The sequence below is a fragment of the Atractosteus spatula genome, chromosome 10 (assembly GCF_055471065.1).
Source record: "Atractosteus spatula isolate fAtrSpa1 chromosome 10, fAtrSpa1.hap1, whole genome shotgun sequence".
In the NCBI taxonomy this organism is placed as follows: domain Eukaryota; kingdom Metazoa; phylum Chordata; class Actinopteri; order Semionotiformes; family Lepisosteidae; genus Atractosteus; species Atractosteus spatula.
Genome location: NC_142715.1, coordinates 14200975 through 14222414, shown reverse-complemented (window position 1 = coordinate 14222414; position 21440 = coordinate 14200975). Strand labels below are relative to the sequence as shown.

Genomic DNA, 21440 nt, shown 5'->3' with positions numbered 1-21440 from the left:
AGAGGTCAGATTTTTCAACTATATGTATGTCAAGGGCCTGGGAATGATATGAAAACCTTGTTCTAGGTGGTTACTAGCTTGGATAAAAATTTGGGACAAATTGATCAATTAGAAAAAATTCTACATCATGTTTTGTGAAGACTGGACCTGGAATGAAATTTCACGCCTATAATAAAAAAATCATAAAAATATTGAAAATAATAAGAATAAAAATCATTGCAATTGCTATAAAAACCTTAAGACACTGCTAGAGAGCCTTTATCTGCTGTTATGCAATGAAAAAAAACCTCAGAGTTGCCTTCTGGTGTGAAAAAAAGGAGCACTGATAAGAAACTGATAAAAAACTGATTGATTATCCCTTCTGAGTCAATGATTGACAGCTAAAAATGCAGCCTGAAGCTTCTAGAGGAAGTCTCACCCCCTAAGGGCTCTGAATGGCTGAAAATACAAAGAATGACAGCGGTTTTTACCAATCAAATCGCCTTATTTCTGGCGCTCGTTCTTCAAACATTTATTACGTAATCAGTAACGTTTACTAGTCTCTAGCTCTTGAGATAAACTAGTCTGGGTTATTTTGGATATATATCATGCTCCAGAATAAGGTAAAAACATGGGATATATATATATTTGCTGGTTTTTGCTTTTGCGGTTTTGTTGGTAAAAATGTATGATATTGACATGCTGTGCTTGCCGGGTTGCCGTGTGTTTTTATTGGGATTCTGCTAGTTCATTAATTTATTGGTTTATTGCATAATAGTGTCATGTCTGTGGAAACAAACTTTATGGTTTTGTTGTAGTGATATTTGAGAATACGTGCATGTGAGAAAATTTGTGGAGCGGTTTCAAACAAACGTTGTTTATCTCGCGTTTATCTTAAAAATAAAAAGTGTCACCTGGGGAGACAGGAGTGGTCCTCGGTGACCGCGATCCGGGCTAAGTTAACAGGTGTGTAATTTAAAAAAAAATAAAACAAGTTAAAAATAAAGACTAAATGGGTTTAACATTCAGGAATGTAATTGGTCAGATGCTTACGATAAGTGATGCTGGTGTTTCGTGTGATTTAGCGAATTCAAAAAAATATTCATTTTAAAAACGGCAAGAGCTCGTATGAAAAATAAGTTCTTAAGTATCTTTGTTACAACAGCCGCGCCAGATCTATTCAGATACTGTACATCAGAAAAGTACCTGAACTTGACTGGTTTATATTCAGTTATGTGCATTGGGAACGAAAGGGAGACTTAGATAGATTTTATTAGGGTTTTAGGAATCAGAAAATTTATTTTTACACGTTTATGCCTACGAGCAGAAATAACTTCCTGCTTTTTTTTGTTTCTGCTTGTAACCTCGAACAGAGAAACTCAGTACTGACTCACAGAAACACCCCTGAGTTTCTGCGTTTCTGGGATTTAAGAGGGATGTATGCAGCGGTGTTACTAGTCTGGAAGGAGGAGACGCGCATTCCGCACGGGGAGCGTAGAGCAATGAGCCGCACCTGCTGCGCGCTGAGTCCAGTCCTATATAACCGCTGAGCACGGACACAGAGAGTCTCCAGCCAGTGTTGGAGAATTATGATTTCTGTTTTTTTCCCTTTTGAGCAGAAACTGGGTTTCTTCCTCTAGTTAAAGTTATTGGAGTTGTGGTTACTGTGCTAGACCGTCGGGAATAGCGCTTTTATTTATTTTTTATCAAGCAGTCTGCTGTATACTGTATGTGAAATAAAGATAAGAGTGCTTTCTTGATACTTCACAAGAGTATACATAATTTACGAGCTGTATTAAAAAAAAAATGAACTGGAAGAAAAGCAATAGGGCTGGAGTTTATAGACTGTGATGCAAATACGAGAGTAGGAGAGGAGGGGACTAGTTCAGGAGCACAACCGGCCCTCTCCTGCCCATTCTCCCACCAGGGTCTGTTGTAACCCAGTGTGAAATTCAGCTCCTTGCAGTTCAGCTTTTGATCACTCAGCTACTTTGCCCTGGGAATATGGGGCAAATAAAGGAGATAGCAACCAGACTAGAGGGAGAGTTTTTATTCCTAAGGGATGACTTGTTTTTGAACAGCAGACAACTTAAACAAAAACCTCTGTTCTCCTGCTCCGGGTTGGTTCCACTGGGAACAAGTGTGGCCAGGAGCTCATGAACAGTAATTAGGGGTTGTTTCCACAAGGGGGGCTGGAGTAAGTTAGATGTCAAGGGCAATAAAACTCATTAGACCTAATTGACCAGTTAAAGTGAGTTGTTCTGCTTTCTGCACAGAAACCAGTGCTCTCTTCTCAATGTGTGGGTGAGTCTGTCAGTGATATAACAGCTAGGCAGGACTGCCACTGTGGTCTATTTCATCACCTGTGACCCCATCTTCCAAAGACAACAGTCCAATCTAGCATAGAGTGTCCCGGACTGCTCCGTCAGTGACAGTGAGAGGTTTATCTTGTCTCTTGTTCCGCCAGAATGTAACAAATAGTGACCCCTTAATGGAGGAAACTTTAGCTTTTGTAGGTAATTATACCACTTGACAATGTTACAGGTGTTGGGGGGGGGGACCCCTAGTGATCCCACAATCTCACAGACAATGGCCAGTCTAAACAAATGTCCAGTCAACACAGCCCTGACCCCTGTTATGTCACCCAGGTATACACTGTGAGACAATGATTATTTAGGAAAATTGTAAGGAATGCATTCCAAAGCAGTCAATGAAAGTATGGAATTAAAATAGTCAAGTCTTGATAAATAGAGTATATTATCTATTTATTATACCTTTACATTGTGACAAAAACAAATTTCAAGTCCATTATGAGTACACACAGCATATTAAAGATGGGTCTCTGCACTGTAAAGGAATCTCAGTTCACTTATAAAAACTTTAGCTAATAAACCTGAAATGTCATTTCTTTTATTGCTTGTTCTTTAAGGTACTAACTCATTGACATTATGTAGATTAAAATAAGACTATTCACAAAGAAAAAGCATTTATCACAAATGTATCATGCCAAATAAACTCTAGTTTATCAAGAGCAATTAAGAAAAGGAAACAAAACCATCTTTTGAGGATGCCAGATAGAAATGTAAACACACACTCACACGTGGGGCCAATCTTACCAGAAATCAATTAACCCACCAATGATCTTGGACTGATGTCTGAAAACCAGAGCAAACAGTACAATATTAAGGTACTAAAGCTATTAGTAGAACAGATCTAGCTTCTCAACATAATACTTATGTCTGAACTTCATTTAATAGTGACACTTCAATCTTTCATATTCAATATTTTTCACAAAATCAACAGCTGAGAACAGACCGCCATATACCTTTATCCAGTGGTTTTCAGAGCAGAGACATCCGTGTGGGCAAGAGTTCTTTCCCTGAGGTCCACTGCACGTCAGCTAGCCACGTTCTGACTGGGTCGTGTGTACTCCTGGGAACGTCGCCTGTAATGAATATTGGGGACTTTGTACAAATTAATAATGTGAGCATATTAATATGATTTGTGTTGAAGCCAAACATAGACAATCACTGTTAAAACTTGAATTCAACCTCCAGTGTCTGCTTTTGAAATGCTGATCATCACCCGTCTTCTGGCTTCTAGATGCACGTGTTAATGGATATTTCTTGTCTTCTTTTTTTTCCCCCCATATGCTCTTCTCTGTATCATTAAGTACTTCTGGGTCATTTCATGTACCTCGTGGCACCTTGGCTGGTGGTGAATGGCAGGGAGCTGCTCTAAAAATAACATGCCTATTAATATGATGTTGAAGACAAAACCAAAACAATACAACTTTGTTTTGCACTTTACAATTTATCACAAGCTTGTCATATTTACAGTCATCAACTGATTTAGGCTGCTGTTCCTGTGAAAAATGTCCTTTGTTTAAGAAAGATTCAATTTAAAATCTTTAGGTTTTAAATATAAACCACTGGCAATATGGTAATCACTTTTACAACTTTTAAGAAGTTGCAAGATAGCTGTACAACTATGTTGTCCTTAACCTATTCAGAAACTACCACTAATATTGTAAGAAATTGTTCTCTAGACTCTAGATCTTGTGGGCTCTGTTCTCGATGAATTGGAAAGGTGTCGTTCATGAAGTCCAGTACTCTGTCGATCTCTCTCTTACCAAGAGACTACCCATCTAACGCTGCAGGAAACTCCAGTGCCTGGTCTGGGAATGCTGGGCTATTCAGATTCTGTCAATAAATTTCAAGAATGGTTCGCCTTTTTGTTTACACTGTGGCATTTCTTTGCAGTAACAATTGAGTGGGATAGTTATCTGCCTTCTATACTCTTCTGAAAATCATGTATCTTTTTCGCAGTCCTATATCCCTTCCTTATATCCTTGCTGATGAGAATGAGAAATGCTATTTTCAAGACATTAACACGAATATAATTTTTACATTAATTCCAAGGTACAAGAAAATGAATATCTGCAAAATATGCACTTTAATATACTGACTTAGTTTCTTTTTTGGAAATGGTCAGTGAACCAACCACTCCAGAGCTTGTCCTTCACCTTGAAATTATTTCCTGGAAATGCTGTAATCACAGAGGAGCTCTTCTCCCCTCAACAATGTCCCTTTTTGTCATAGACAGAATTATGACAGGCTGTTCGTTGATTATAAATGACTTTCTTACAGCCCTTACATTGTCTTTTCTCTTTGATGGATTTATCCATCTTCCGATTTGCCTCTTTATCTGGGAGGCAGGCTCAGTGTTTTTCACGAGCATCAATGCACAGTTTTTGTGCAGGTTCATCTGAAAAGAAAAGACATCTCATGTCTCCCTCTGTCATCTGTGAGCTTCAGCAGTTGTCTTTGTGATGACCTTGCCGTTGTAATCACACACCACCTCTCCCTTCTGGAAACACCTGGAAGTCACAAACTTCTTCCCCTTCACAGGATCGTCAGTGATGCTCAGGCCTTCCCAGATTTGATACTTTATCAACTTTTTAATTTGCATGCCATTTGGTGGCAGTCCTGTGTTGGGCTTCCACTTCTCAAGCACTTCAGACGCTGTTGATACATTGGCTGACCAGTCCATCTTCTCCGTCTCCTTTCACAGCTGCTGACCTGGGCATTACAGCGCAGTTTAGTGAAGTAAAGATGAAATGGCTGATAAAACACAAATAAAATGCAATTAAGGTACATTCCAGATTTTCTTAAATACTGTACATGATTGGAGCTATGCAGGTGGAGGTCTTTTGTTCGGTATTAACATGGATTTTAATTGGCTTCTATGAAAATTGGCCATGGTGTGAGTGAGTCCTGTGATGGACTGGTGTCACATTATGGGTGATACAGTACTTTGCATCCACTGCTTGCCAGGATGGTTCCAGTTCTACCACAACCCTGAATTGAGTGGATGGGTATATCAATGTAGCCATCAACTTGCATGTTCCTCTTCTTCACTCAATGCAAAGGAAGCCAGCTGTTGTTTGAGGTTTTGTGCTCTTTAACAGGAATTATGACCATTTTTGTGCCCACTTGTTGAAACAACACTTTCTTTGCACCCATTCCTCAACCTGTAATAGTGAGAAAATAAAAATGAATACACCAAACTGTAAAAATCCTATATATGTAATTTCTTACTTTTGTTGTATGAAAGTATTCTTACTGTCATGTTCTTTACCACCCCGGGATGCTACAGGTGCTTCAGCTGGAGAAAGGCCTGCAGGTAATACAGTACAAGAAGCTGCTCAGGCAAGGTGATGTCTTGCCCAGTCTGTGCAACACATCTCTCTTTGCAACCATCAACACCTTCCAGCAATCCTTCGTACTTGGTTCTGGACTCTGCAACTGTCTATATCTGTGGGAGAAATTAATACTCATCAACTTTTTTTGTATTCAGATTAAAAGTACAACTGAAAGAAGTTTTAAAATGAAAATGACCTATTTTTAGTAATCTCTTGGCAACATTCTTACTGTTCTTCTTCTGAATATCCTTTAGGATACTTTGGAAGTTGATGATGAGGTTAGCCAGGCTGGGATCCTCTACTTTCACACTGATATCATTTAGGATGTAGCCCGGAAAATGGTTTATGTTCTTAATATAATTAGCAATGATTTGGTGAGACAGTCCAGTGGTCTTCATTTGGTTACAATAATTGTTGTTTTGGATAGGCCCTTTACAAAGTTTAAGGAAGATGCAGATGGATCCATAAAAACAGGAATCTGGAAACATTTTCTACCTGACAAATGTAGAGTCACTATGTTTATGTTTATGTTTATGAGATTTCACATGGGTGAATTTTAAGCTAAGGAGTAAAAACATGTGCTATGGAAATATCAGTGCTCAATTTTAAATGCCTTTAAAAATAAATACCTCCTGAGAGCAATCTGCCACTTCAAGATCCTTGGTAAGGTCCTGTTTAAACCCAGCCAGGTGAGGAGCATCCAGGGAGTGCGTTCTGTCCAGTCCAGCCTGGGTCACCGTCTTCCTGAGAGCCTGCTGATGGCTTTTAAGAACTGGGGGGACAGTAGGAATACAAAATACACATTTAAACATTTTTACTTCTAAGACAAACTAGAATACAAGTATAAAACAAAAGATACATTTGGAAAAAATAGAAAGTTCTCCAGAACTCACATGTCTCTGGCATCTCTTCCTCCTGGACAGCAGCCTCTTGCTCATCTGGACCACTGGTATATCATTTTAACATACCCTTACATAAAGGTAAAGGTTAGAAATGAAACAGAAGAACCCTTATAAATTATAAATATCTTACCTTGCTGATGTGTCTTCAGGATTCCACATAAAACAGTCCATGGACTCCGCCAGTCTCACATTCTCACCACACATGAGCCCTATGCTCTTGTAATCCCCGACCTGCCCATTCCTCAGGTGATTCAACAAGTCCTTCCTGGCCTGGAGAAGGACCTTGCTGATCTCCTCTGCTGAGGCTCATTTCATACACACCCTCTTTAGGTGAAGAGGAAACTGGTCAAATGTCTTCAGGCAGGTCTTGCACACCAGAGGAATCCTCATGGGTCTCTTTTGAAAATAAATAACTTTTGTGTAAAGGAACAAGTCAAGACTGTTTCAGTTTCTTAACCGAGCCTTAATTTTCTCTCCAATAGCTTCACCATATTGTTTATTGTATTTTTATCAGAATTATACCTTGCTCTAAAATAATGACTTTATAAAACAACTTAACTCTTACTTGGTCTTGTTCGCAGTCTTTCCAGTAGAAGTCGTTGTAGAATTTAAAAACTGTTGTGATAATTTGAACTGCCCGAGTGTCCTTCCCTAACCCAGTATTGATAGCTTGTGTACTGTAGGGTCCAAAGGTGGTGTTCTGCAATTTCCTCCCATAATGTTTCTTTGATCAGTTGGAAGCAAGTGTGAAAGCTTCCTCCCAGTGGGGAAGCTCAAGATCCTCTAGTTGTATGACAGATTTTGCTCTTCGAGGATCTGCAGTGTGGTGTGAAGCCAATTTTTGGCATTGCTTACCAGCTTCAAATATGTGAGTTTGGGTGGCTTGGCAGGTTTTATGAGTTCCTCGGTCTTCCGTCGTAGGCTGGCGGGTGCTCGGTTCTCCCGTCCAATAAAACTGCTGTGTTTTGTAAATGGTGGACTGTTTGGATCATTTTGTAGATGATCCTGGTTCCTTGTTGGAAGGTATCCTGTCTGTTTGACATGTTTGTTGTGTAGGCAGTGTGGAGGGTGACCGTACGGTTGCGTGCGTTGTCAACTCTGGATTGATCCATACTTACCATTTAAATGCCTAAAGCTTCGTTGACACCGTTAGGTTTCCACTGTTAGGCAGCTTTACCTCTGTAGAATCTGTGGCTCCATAGGAAGACAATCTTGCCTTTCTGTGTGTCGGTATGTTTTTGCCTGGGTCTTCTTCAGGCATTGTTCTGGAACACTGTGTCCATGCTGGCCTGTTTTTATCCTGTTTTGTAAGGGGCAGTGTGTTGTAGTTCCTCCTAGGGGGCTAGTTTGTATCCTATGGTCTGTGTTCCTTCTGTACGTTTCTGTATGAGTAGGTGCAGTTTCAGTTGGTGAATGGGTTTCTGTTTTCCTTGGGGGGGATTATGCATGGACCATTAACATCTCAATAGGCAATCAGGGTCTTTTGTTTTCCTCCCTAGTAGGACTGTGCAAGCTGTGCGAGTTTCCATAGCTGATTGGTTTCAGTTATTCTTCTGTTTGTTGCGTGTTAGTATGGTGAAGAGTTCCAGTCCCTGTAGGATCTGGCTAGTTAGGAGAGGGGAACAAAGCTCCTTCTCCCAGATTTTATCCGAGAGGGGACCATCTGGGACAAGGAGAGCACTCTCCTTCCAACGACTAAATCCCTCCTGGTTTTTCTGATGTTCAGGTCTTGTGTAAAGATAGTATTAAGTCTTTTGATCCACTCCCTTTCCTTTTTCTTTCTTTCTATCTCTGTCCAGTTGGGGTTGCTTTCCAGTCCCGTGGTTCCTGATGTACCTGTGTTGTGTCAGCTGGGTTCGGATGGAGTTACCCGTTCCCCCCCACATAGGTCACCCCGCACTTTTTGCACTGGATGCTGTAGATGGCGTTATTGATGTTTTCTGAGAGTGCCCTTTGCAACTGGAAGATTTCTTTAGTTTCTTTGTTTTGGATCGTTGTTTTCTGTTATGAAATGTTTGGCTCTTGGTGTATATGATCTGTTGTGTACAGGTTTTAGCTTGCTTTGGACTAATTAATGCTGAAGGTTTTTGTTTTTTTCTGTGTGCAGATATGATTTTGTGCTCCCTCAGTATGTTTGTGTTTTCTAATATCATGGTTTTTGGTTGGTTTTTATGCTGAGTTGAGAATATGATGTGTTGAGGGGTATTTTTCTGTCATCTGGAGTTTTTCTATTTAGAAATGTTCGTGCCACATTTTTGAGGAAACTTTGTGTGTATCTTCTCTGGCATAAAGCTTGGAAGAGTGTGTATTTGGCTTCCTCAAAGTCTTGTTGTTGTGTACAGATTTTGTGGAAGTGTAGGAGTTGTGATTTTACCAGTCCTTTTAAAGTATGTTTTGGGTGGAAGCTATCCTTGTGCAGTAAGCCGTGTGAATGTGTCTTTGAAAAATACCTTGATGTCCAGTTTGTCTGTGTTGTTGAAGGAAGAAACCTTGTATGTGGTGGTGTCTAGGAAGTCTATCAGGCTACCATGCTTGGTGTATTTGAGTTTAATGGACCTGTGGTGTGTGTTGAGGCTGTTAATGATTTCTTGTAAGGCTTGATATGTGCTGCCTATATGTTTATTTTTTATGTCTTTGCCCTGGGATGGACTGGTGTCCTTTCCAGGGTGTAGCCTGCCATGTGTCTATTTCTTGCCACGTTTTAAAGTAGAGTTACAATCTTACTATTTTTTCAGTTTTAAATTGACATTTACAAATGTATATTGAAGCAGCTACCCACCTGAACTAAACTATCTCAGCATGTGTAGTCTGCAAAGGAACAAGTAATAGGTTTATTCCATACTGAAAAGAGAAGAGAGAAAACTCAATGTTTCGGCTGTGAAGCCTTCTTCAGGTGTGAGAAAGACAGGGCAGATTACAAAGATTAAATAGCACAGAAGAACAAAAGCTGGGAGAGGGGAGGAGGCAGGAGCAGCAGAGAGGCCACTCAGGAAGTGCAAAATGGAGAGAGGTGAAGAAAGGTGTGAAGTCAAAACCTGCAAGAGAATAGAGAAGATTATTTTAAAATAAATCAGTCATTGAGAGATCCTGGCTATTTGAGGTGAAAAGAAAAACTATGGGCTTGGAGAAATCTTTAACCTTCCCAGCCCTAATATGTTCTCTGAAGTGTTCTCCTGGTCTCCTTTCGGTTTCCCAAATGTAGATAGCTGGGCATTTTTTGCAAGAGATACAGTAAATGAGATAGAGGATGTTGTCAGGGTTATCCGGAATTGTCCTGTGATGCCCTGAATGTCGGTAGATATGTATTTGCAAGTGATGCAGCGAGTGCTATTGCAGGGGAAGGTGCTGAGTGCGAGGGAGCTGTGAACAAGAAGCTTATGTGGTGGTCAGTGATAAGAGATGATTGGGCGGTCGGAAAAAAGAGTACCAATGGAGGGATCGTCCTGTAAAATGTAGTCATTGTTAATGATGGTCCTGGGGATAGAAATTGGGTTAGGGTGGTAGGGAAGCACCGAGGGAATGCAGTTGTGAGACTGGGAGTTCCTGATTGAGTTGATGATCCGAGGGCTGTTTTTGGCCCGGGAGTAGAATAAAGCGACACCTTTCATCAAACTTTTTGACAGGTACCACGCCCCCTTTTTCAGCCAATGGGAGGCCGCCATGGGCAGATGTCCTGCCCCCTTATCGGCCAATGGTGCAATGTTATGGGTGGATGTCCCGCCCCCTCCAGAGCCAATGGTGTGTCATAATGAGTGTTGTTGTCCCGCCTTCCACCCCGAGCAGCCCCAGGCCTCAGGGTCCAAATGCCCACCACCGCATCCCCTTCGATTTATAAATAAGTGTGTGAAAGCACGTATTAGCGATGAGGGATGGAAGGTGATAATGTCTGCTGCAGGTTTGAATGCAATCTATTATAACCCTAGGGAATCGGCGGTGTGGGAAGTCTGGTGAGGGCCGCGAGTTTCCGGGATGTGAGCACACACACACACACACACACACTGACTGACTGACTGACTGACTGACTGACTGACTGAGTAAAGTGTCACAGAAAGAACTCGCAGGACAAATAGCATGTGAAATGTGAACCACTTTATTTCATCAGTAGGTTTTAAATTACAGAAACATCCCAGTATACACTTTTAAACTTTTCACACACATTACAGACTACTGCTTGCAATCGCCAATTAAATGTTGGTGCAGAAAATTAGTTGTAGCTATCGCCCCAACATTGTTCAGAAACTCAGCAGCATCTGAAAAAGCATTCATAACGCCCTTTCTCTCGCCATTTCTATAGCCGTGAACACCGAACTGGGCGACCCTAACAGAGAAAATAAATTAGCCTGAGTGATCAGAGGGACGGTGTTACCACAGGTTCTATGTAAAATACGTTGTATTTTGGAATACACACCGCTGAATCCGCCAGGCTTCAGTTTCTGATCTGAAAACATCAGAATCGCAGTAATTTCACTCATGTTCTTTACATGCACACCTATCTCTTTAACAAATTCAAGGACATTAGTATTCAGTTAATTGATTTTCATTTCAAGCTTTGCAGAAAGAAGAGTATAAAGCACTTTATGTAAGAATTCTTACGTATACATTCGAAATTTTTCATTCTTCTCACGATGGCACACCTGTGTCTGTAAAACAGAGTGAAAGCTCTATTCACATTGCGAGTATTTCACAGCCCTGGTTTTACATAGATCTTTTTTCTTTTCTGTAAAAATATGTATAAATAAGTATAAAATAAGTTTTGCAACGCACCAAAAGTCACGTGTAGTATTTTTCCATCTACCTTTACAAGTAAGGACCGTACATACTCATATGGCGAGCGGTCGTCAATTATTTTTCTCAGCAAGTGCTTTATACTCCGCTCAGTATCATCTGTAAAAGTATAGGCACCCAGGCCACTGGCGATGTACAGAACAGCCGATAAAATTCGGGCTAAACTGAGACACTTATAAATTTCTAATGCGGCAAACAACACATCTTTGTACTGTAACATGACCAGGGGAAGGGTCATTCATAACAGGTATTTTTGGAATGACCTACTTAAAATACTAGATATGGACCTTAGCAAAATGGCTGCCAAAAAGAATCAGCTGACCGGTACATGGAAAGGGTCTACCCTGAGAAACAATGAGACACAGCTGAGCCGCATCAGGAACCAAAATAAAAGTGCCCCGGAGGCAGTGAACAGGGCGGAAGCCGATAAGGTGAATGCGGTTTGGAGGAAAAGAGAGGAAAGAGGTGTATGTTAAAGATCGGGCTAAAGAATAATGGACTACTGAAAGGAGAAAAGGTTTATGGTTTTTGGATTACGGACACTGGATAAGGATACATTGCGGATTGGCTTTATTACGGACTTTTGGAACTCGGATCGGATCAGGATTAAGGGAACGGATTACGGACTGTATTTGGAAGATAGTTGGAGGAAGAAAAGCCACGAAACTCAGGAAAGAAAAGTGTGGTGTGAGTACTACTTTCATTTACATAAACTTTCCCCCAGAGACACCACAGTACCCATCCGCGCACCCGACAACTAGGCATGTGTGACCCCGTTGACCTGGATGATTAATCAAACGGGCCGCGCATTCATCAACCACAACCCCCTTTAAACAATGGTTGAAGGTGCAACATACCACCGACTTTACAATCTGATCCATAGCATCAGGCTCATTAGAGCCATCATTAGCTAAACTAGGTTGAACATCATCATTAATCACATTTTGGTGAACACACATGAACAGACACGAAACATTCAAGCTTGATGGTAGTTTGAAGATTGATGCATCGACCTCTTTGTTATTCTATTAAAGGAAAAAAGAAAAGGAAGGCTTAACAAAATAAATAGGCATGCTTTTTACCTAAAATATTTACAATTGTAATGCCTCTTTTGTGTTAGAGTTTTTCGTTTGCTTCGAACTTGCTGTGGTTTAATATTTACCATTTGTAGCAACTCTTCATCAGTCGTTGACGGACCCCCAACACCTGAATCACCGTCAGAGTTCACATGACAGCCACTGTCACACACCACTGAGTGCTGGGTCAGCTTTTGCTAAAAAGAAGACAAAGTGTTGAAAACAAAATACGCTAAACGCAGATTGAAAATACAATTCCACTATCAGAAAAAATATTTTAGCAACCTACTTCTTCAGTTTGCATAGCAGAGGAATCCGATGATTCACTACTCAAAGAAGCCATCTTCGCAGCAGTCAATATCGGGGCCTGACAGCTCAGGTGTCACACTTCAAAACCGGCAAGTCGGCTAATTTAAGCATAAACTCCAAATTTGTAACCATGCCTACATAGCTCAAGACATTTTTCAAATGGTTGTGATGTTTTAGAACGCCCCACCATATCCCCCTGCCCCAAAATCACACGTGTTTTATCGAGAGTGAAAAGTAATCACGTTGAATTAAAATATGTAAGCTTATTTCAATGACAAATTCTCAACAACTTTTCAAAAGATTGAAATGATTTTCCACGTACCGTGAACGTAAAGTCTTTAAACCTTAAAATTATTAACATGCAACCCAAGCCTCAAATGATGTGTGTTTCTCTAGAAAACAAATTACATTGAATCAAAAAATGTAAAACTTAATTTATCTTTTGAGAAGAGCGTTGTAGGGCAGGTCTTTATATTTTAGTGGATAGGTCATAAAAGTGTTAAAATAATTGAATAAGACACATTTAGCAGCGATAAATTATAAGCACGAGCAAAAATTGATATTTATAACGCTTATAGATTTTAACAATATAACAGACTTTACTAAAATGTTTACTTTTAAATTAAATATTACATCACAACATGTCCACACCCAGGCACCTGCCGTTAAAGGTTATGGGATGTAGAGATACAGTATATAAGGTTCATGATGAGAATAAAAAACGCTCATGCTAATACACAAGCACATGTGTCTCACCAAAGCTGACAAATAAAAAGCCAAAAAGCCGCACTGCACGTGTGAACAGGAGAATGAGCGAGTGAGCGAAGATAGGGTGCCTCCTGCAATTAAAGGCTTACAGCACCTGGTATTCCCAGGCGGTCTCCCATCCAAGTACTAACCAGGCCCATCCCTGTTTAGCTTCCGAGATCAGGCGTGCTCAAGGGGGTGTGGCCGTAAGCAAGAGCAAGGCTCGCTGGCACCCTTCTTATAGAGAGGACAGCTCCGTCACCTCTTTTACGACGCTGCTTTTTTTCCCTTGCTCTTCTTCCCACGTTCTGTCTCTTCACTGCCTTTGTCCCCGCTCTATTTCACTTCAGCCTTTCACTCTTGCTTCCTTCCAATGAGGACGGAGCTGCGGGAGAAAGGGCGCTATAGAGGATCGCTGTGGAGAGCTGCTGCTGTGCTTTGACATCTGAGCTCTGTGGAAAACGATCTCAATACAATTCTGAAAAACGCGACTCCCCGAACGCCAGCCGAACAAGTCTCCACAGCCGAAGCGCTGTGTCTCTTTTCAGCTGGCGATAAACCTTTCCTCGATCCTTTGCGGACTTGTAAAACTGTTCATGATCAGAATCAAAAACGCTCACGCTAATACACAAGCACCCGTGTCTCGCCAAAGCTGACAAATAAACAGACGGACAAGCCGCACTGCACGTGTGAACAGGGGAATGAGCGAGCGAGCGGGGATAGGGCGCCTCCTGCGCTTAAAAGCTTACAGCACCTGGTATTCCCAGGCGGTCTCCCATCCACGTACTAACCAGGCCCATCCCTGTTTACCTTCCGAGATCAGACGAGATCAGGTGTGCTCAAGGGGGTGTGGCCGTAAGCAAGAGCAGGGTTCGCTGGCACCCTTCTTATAGAGAGGACAGCTCCGTCACCTCTTTTACGACGCTGCTTTTTTTCCCTTGCGTTTTTCTCTTCTTCCCACGTTCTCTCTCTTCACTGCCTTCGTCCCCGCTCTATTTCACTTCAGCCTTTCACTTGTAGCGGCAATGGTTGTTAATAAGACAGAATTAAGTGTTGCTGTGCTTTTTCTAATGAGGCCCCATCTCTCTGTTCATCTCTGTGGTGCAGCCACAGAGAAACTATTCATGCAGGCTGATTTAAAGATGTTTTCTTTTGATAAGGGACAGCTCCCAAATGGGGATGCACTTAGCTAAGCCTAGCTATCATGATCAATGGTCATCCATTGGCGCCTATCTGTCTAGGGTGTGCCAGATGGACATCTGGACTGCATTCCTAAGTGTCAGGAGTAAGTGACTCACATCTCACCTTGATCAACCAATCAGGGACTGGTAGGGCTGAGTAACCCACGTGGGACTCTGATGCCCATGGAACTTTCAGCCAATGAACGAGCTGAAGTTCCTCCAGGTAAAAACAGGCAACACAGAGGGCCTGAGAGACTATTTCCTGGACGTTTCTAAAGGGAATTCAAAGGAGAATTCCAGGGCAGGACGGCCCAGGAGCAAAAGGCTCCCAAGGGCAGGACATTCTCGCAGCGCGCCTCCTGACCATCCTAAGACTCAGCCCGGACAACCACGGAACGGCCAGTGTGTCCGAGTGCCAGAACTTTCCTTTGTTCTAAGAGTATAGAGCGGAGGTTGCCAGAGAGTAACCAGAGGATCCACCTGAGGTAAGCACCAGCAGCAAGCCTTGTGAACAGGTCGGAACTGTGGACAGCTGAATCACTATTCAGAACTAGCGCTTCATCAGGAATGAACCGGTCCTCTTCCTGACTTGCTGGGACCCACAGTCATCTTTTCTCATGTGCACAAACTTTGCTAGTTAAAGCCAACACTAACTAGCCGGTAAGTGATCATCTGCAGCACAGCACAGCCTGGCACAGGGCCAGAGAGCCCGCAGGAGATCTGAATCCCCAGAGATTGGATGAGTATTCAACTTCAATGCATTACAGCTTGAGAATTCAATTGTTATCCCAACCAGTTGATATCAATTTAATTCCTAAGAGTTATGTACTTGTTTTCAGTATCTAATGTAGAAGTTGTAACCAAGTTCACTTTATGAAACGATCTAAATGAATGATATACTGAACGTATGTCCTCTTGATATATGTAACTCTTTGTAACTGATTGTATATATACCTTTTGTATTCTGATAACCCTCTCGATAAGATCTGTTAGGTTTATATGCATATTTTATGTATTAATAAATGTATCCTCGTGTATTAGTACCCGTGTGTGTGTGCGTTGTTTGAGTTATATCGCATGGTTGGATTCTAAGGCCATCAAAAGAATCATTTTGTGATTTACGGCTACAATTAATAAATGTCCCCGTACATGCCCAAACCCTACAGAACTGGTGCCTTCAGAGAGCACACTACATTTATTGGCGTCCCTGGACGGGCTATGGTAAGACTGAAATGAGTCAACCAAGCGGAATAATTCAATATAAAACACCGCGGGATTCATACTCGACAATACAGTGTGCTGAAAGCCGAAAGGAAAAAAGTTCCCCTTGCTCTTTAAGCAGTGCTTGATTGTTTTGTGATCTTTTGCGATCTACTGGGTTGATTGCATACTTGATCTTGTGGTTTTCTGTGGTAGAACTGTGATTTCGTACCTAAAAGTAATACTCTTTAAGTTTAACGATGGTTGCTAAAAGGTCTGAATTCAAGTCGCTATTAAGCACTCTCTCTAGCAGCGACAGGTCTGACCGCGATCTCCGTCATATCTCCGTCAGCGGAGAAGCTAGGAGAATAAACCTCCATTCTCTGAGAGAGCTAGCGAAGGACAAGGAGAGATTTGACCCTGCAGTGTCAGAGAATAATATCGAGAGTTATATTCAAGACCTCAGGTATACCCTGCAGTACCTGCCAAACGCTACAGAACAGGAAAAAGTGTTTCTGGTCAGGAAAACCAGCAGCAGAGCTGTACATGAGTGGATGGCTAGGCAGATGAAGAAAGTCTGTGATGACTTTGAAGAGCTGTGTCAAGCACTTATCAGAATACAGTGCGTTTATTGACCCGACTGCCGCGATAGCCACCGCCCTTAACATTAAGCACGAGAGAGCAGAGTCCCCTCGCGAATATTACGAGAGACTTAGATGAACTTATTTTGCAGGGCGAAATGATGAGGGTTGTGAAGAGAACACACATTTCAAGGGCTTATTCATTGCGAATCTCCACCCGTCAGTCAGAAAGATGATCTTAATGCATACAGATGCACAGACCATGAAAATGACTGATATTAAGAGATTCGTGCAGAAAGCCTGGGAGTATGATGTCCAAAGTCGCTCTGAGCAAAAAGCTGTTAAAGCGACTGTGTTCGCCGTCAGAGCCAGCAGGGTTAATTCCCCCCTGCTTGAAGGAGCACAGGCTCCTGAGCTGGCTAAGCCCCGTTCCAAAGCAGGCACACAGGACCACACCCAGCGTCCTAAGTTCCATGAGAACACCGGGGAAGAGAAAGGGCTAGATAAAGCTGAACAAAAGGATTCAGTAGCCGCCCGCCTGGCCAGGCTTGAACAAGTTTTATTAGGACAGAGACAACCGCTCCCCAAGGCTGCCAGAAGCGTGAATGAGCTGATACTCTCCACTGGAGGAGGCGGAGACCCGCCCCCTCTCCCTCCCTCAGTCTATCTGATTGAATGGAAGGGTTCCTGCCTGGATGAGGTCAGCCACTCTCAAGCGAGTGCTGACTCCACCCCTGAAGTCACAGAGCAGGCAGTAAAACAGAGAGGAAAAGCAGGAAGCTTTTACCTCAAGGCTGCCATGGGAGATGTCTTACACAGTGAGACATTGATTGACACTAAGGTTGAAAGGTGTTTGATGTCATACAGCAAGCTCAAACGGGTAGAAAAAGAAAAGGGCATGCGACTCAGAGAGGAACCTTTGGTGGATCACCAGAAAGGCAAGGTGTGGAAACGGGTCAAGGCTCCTAAGCCTTCTGTACAGAAGGAAGGGGGGCCAAGAGGCAGACTGTGCTCACACAGTGCCCACCGAACACAGAAGCCTATGTGGAGATTCCTTCTGTTCCCTCTGGACAAGAAATAAAAATATTTTCTTGTTCCCCGGATATACAGGGAAGTCATGTCCCGGCTGAGGTCACAACAGCCTCCATGCCACAGAAGCGGTGCTCCAAGCAGCCGCCTGATCCACCAGGTAAAGCACACCCCTTTTACATCCCTAAAGAGGAGCAGATCTCCCCACCTGGCGATGAAAAGGAGCTTTCCCTGTGCACCCTGGCACCCAAGAGGGGTCAGGACCACCACCCTGCAGTGGTGGAAGGGATCCAGATGGCAGGAGAGCAGGTTGGTGATGTAGCCCTCACCCTTAGCCCTGAGAGGTCCTCTATTAGTGAGGATCTGCTTGAGCAGCTGTCACGGGGCCACAGCCAGGTGCCCCTGGTGCAACATTCACAGGTTAGAGAGGAGGTCCAGCTGGACGCTGAGACTACTGCGCTGTGGACACACCTGATCCCAGATGCCGATTCCCTCTGCTGTGACCCAGGGAACCAGGATGTTGGTGCCCAAGATGCCACATGGCATACTGAGAAAGACACCATGTACATGCTGCGCCAGCTTAGAAAGGCGACAGTCACTCAGAAGGAGATGACTGAGATCAGCCACCCTAAAAGACTTTTAGGAGGACTGATCGCTGCTGCCACTGTTGTGCGTTTGCTATTTTAGGTAGGTTTGTTTGCTACTGGCACTCTCACCCTGACTGCCCCAAGAAGGCAGGTGTCAGAGATGCCAGAGGGTAGTGACAGACTGTATCAACAGCAGCAAAAGTTGGAAAGCTTAGGGAAAACCCTACAGGCAACTTCCTATGCAACAGGGTTAAACCTTATCCCCCAACCAGTGGACATGATTGCCGGTGTTATACAGTGGGTTTATGCTTGTGTGCAACAGGCCAGAATGTTGACACAAGACCTGTTAAGGGAGTTCAGTGCCACTGTAGCCAGTCTAGCCATGGCACAATTCCCAACCCACTTGATTCCACTCTTCTCAGTAGAGGAGTATGTGACATTAACCACCCCATCGCTCATAGCTCACCCAGAAGGCAATCCAAGATTGAATTTGGTTCCAAATCTTGAGATGGGTATGGCTACCAAAGCTATCCATTGGCTGTGTCTAAATGATTCACCAATGAAGGGTGTAAAGCTACTAACGAACAGAGGGAGGTTAATGAACCCCATGAAGAGCAGGTGGGAAGTAAATGGCTGGTCAGCACACCACACTTAACTGTCACTATGACTTGTGACAGGCATGATACAGCTACCACAATGCAGCTACCTAACCAACAGTCTCCTGCAAGTTCCCAAGGAGGCCATAGTATAGCATGGTAACTTAACACTGTACGGTCTGGAACCAGACAACATAAGACCAAACTGGAGGTCGTGGATGCCTTCAGGTGCCACACTACTGAATTGGATAGAAATCCAAGAAACACTACGCCCTGAAGAGGTACAGGTAGTTAGTTTGCTTTAATGGAACAAACCTCCAACCCACCCTGGCAGGTGCCCAACACAGGTGTCGTGGTTTATCAGGGGGGCTGGGAACAGGAACTGTTGTTATTGTAACACTACTGCCGGGTAGCTGGGTCATGACTGACAGTGTACTCTGAATGCTGTACTCTTACATCAAGATGTACTCCGGGTAGCATGAATGAGTCAAAGGTAGCATGTCAAAAGAAAGGAAGTTACTTCTTCCCAAATATCTGCCTACAGAGGTATCAGATATTGACAGTGAACTTCTTGATGTGTAATGCCTAGACTGAGATGATGTCTCCTACCGTGTTTATACATACTCCAGATGTTATTCATCCTGTTTGTTCCCAATGCTGGTTCCGGTATGAATTCTCGAGGAGTAATGTGGACATTTAAGGTTAATGTTCTAATGACAAGGGACATCACTTAACTCTGTTTTGTTTTGAAGGCAACAACGCCTCAGGACCTCGTGACCTTCAAAAAGGGGGGATAAGTAGCGGCAATGCTTATTAATAAGACAGAATTAAGTGTTGCTGTGCTTTCCCAAATGAGGCCCCATCTCTCTCTTCAAATCTGTAGTGCAGCCACAGAGAAGCTATTCATGCAGGCTGATTTAAAGATGTTTTCTTTTGATAAGGGACAGCTCCCAAATGGGGATGCACTTAGCTAAGCCTGGCTATCATGATCAATGGTCATCCATTGGCGCCTATCTGTCTAGGGAGTGCCAGATGGACATCTGGACTACATTCCTAAGTGTCAGGAGTAAGTGACTCATATCTCACCTTGATCAACCAATCAGGGACTGGTAGGGCCGAGTAACCCACGTGGGATTCTGATGCCCATGGAACTTTCAGCCAATGAATGAGCTGAAGTTCCTCCAGGTAAAAACAGGCAACACAGAGCTCCAAGACTATTCTAAAGACTTTTCTAAGGAGAATTCCAGGGCAGGACGGCCCAGGAGCAGAAGGCTCCCAAGGGCAGGACATTCTCGCAGCGCGCCACCTGACCATCCTGAGACTCAACCTGGACAACCACGGAACGACCAGTGTGTCCAAGTGCCAGAACTTTCCTCTGTTCTAAGAGTCGAGAGCGGAGGTTGACAGAGAGTAACCAAAGGATCCACCCGAGGTTAGCATCAGCAGCAAGCCTCGTGAACAGGTCGGAACTGTGGACAGCTGAATCACTATTCAGAACTAGCGCTTCATGACTTGCTGGGACCCACATTCATCTTTTCTCCTCTGCACAAACTCTGCTAGTTAAAGCCAACACTAACTAGCCGGTCAGTGAGCATCAGCAGTGCATCGTCGCAAGCCGCACAGCACAGCCTGGCACGGAGCCAGAGAGCCCGCAGGAGATCTGAATCCCCAGAGATTGGATGAGTATTCAACTTCAATGCATTACTGCTTGAGATTTCAATTTTTATCCCAACCAGTTGATATCAATTTAATTCCTAAGAGTTATGTACTTGTTTTGAGTATCTAATGTAGAAGTTATTTCCAAGTTCATTTACGAAACGGTCTAAATGAATGATATACTGAACGTATGTCCTCTTGATATATGTAACTCTTCGTAACTGACTGAATATATACCTTTTGTATTCTGATAACCCTCTCGATAAGATCTGTTAGGTTTACATGCATATTCTATGTATTAATAAATGTATCCTCATGTATTAGTACCTGTGTGTGTGCGTTGTTTGAGTTATATCGCATGGTTGGATTCTAAAGCCATCAAAAGAATCAATTTTGTGATTTACGGCTACAATTAATAATTGTCCCCGTAAATGCCCAAACCCTACAGAACTGGTGCCTCGTGAGAGCACACTACACTGTGAAGGGGAAGAAGTTTGTGACTTCCAGGTGTTTCCAGAAGGGAGAGGTGGTGTTTGATTACAACGGCAAGGTCATCACAAAGACAACTGCTGAAGCTCACAGATGACAGAGGGAGACATGAGATGTCTTTTCTTTTCAGATGAACCTGCACAAAAACTGTGCATTGATGCTCGTGAAAAACACTGAGCCTGCCTCCCGGATAAGGAGGCAAATCGGAAGATGGATAAATCAATCAAAGAGAAAAGACAATGTAAGGGCTGTAAGAAAGTCATTTATAATCAACGAACAGCCTGTCATAATTCTGTCTGTGACAAAAAGGGACATTGTTGAGGGGAGAAGAGCTCCTCTGTGATTACAGCATTTCCAGGAAATAATTTCAAGGTGAAGGACAAGCTCTGGAGTGGCTGGTTCACTGACCATTTCCAAAAAAGAAACTAAGTAAGTATATTAAAGTGCATATTTTGAAGATATTCATTTTCTTGTACCTTGGAATTAATGTAAAAATTACATTCGTGTTAATGTCTTGAAAATAGCATTTCGCATTCTCATCAGCAAGGATATAAGAAAAGATGGAAAGATGGCGATGGTTTACAGAAAGCTCTCTCGTTGTGTGTCTGTTTTAATGTTT

At 42.8% G+C, this 21440-nt stretch overlaps 2 pseudogenes; both read right to left on the bottom strand.

Annotated features, from left to right (window-relative positions):
- Positions 1 to 13605: 13605 nt before the first annotated feature.
- Positions 13606 to 13714, bottom strand: LOC148825366 (5S ribosomal RNA; annotated as a pseudogene).
- A 530-nt stretch (positions 13715 to 14244) lies between these two features.
- LOC148825365 (5S ribosomal RNA) lies at positions 14245 to 14363 on the bottom strand (annotated as a pseudogene).
- Positions 14364 to 21440: the final 7077 nt, after the last annotated feature.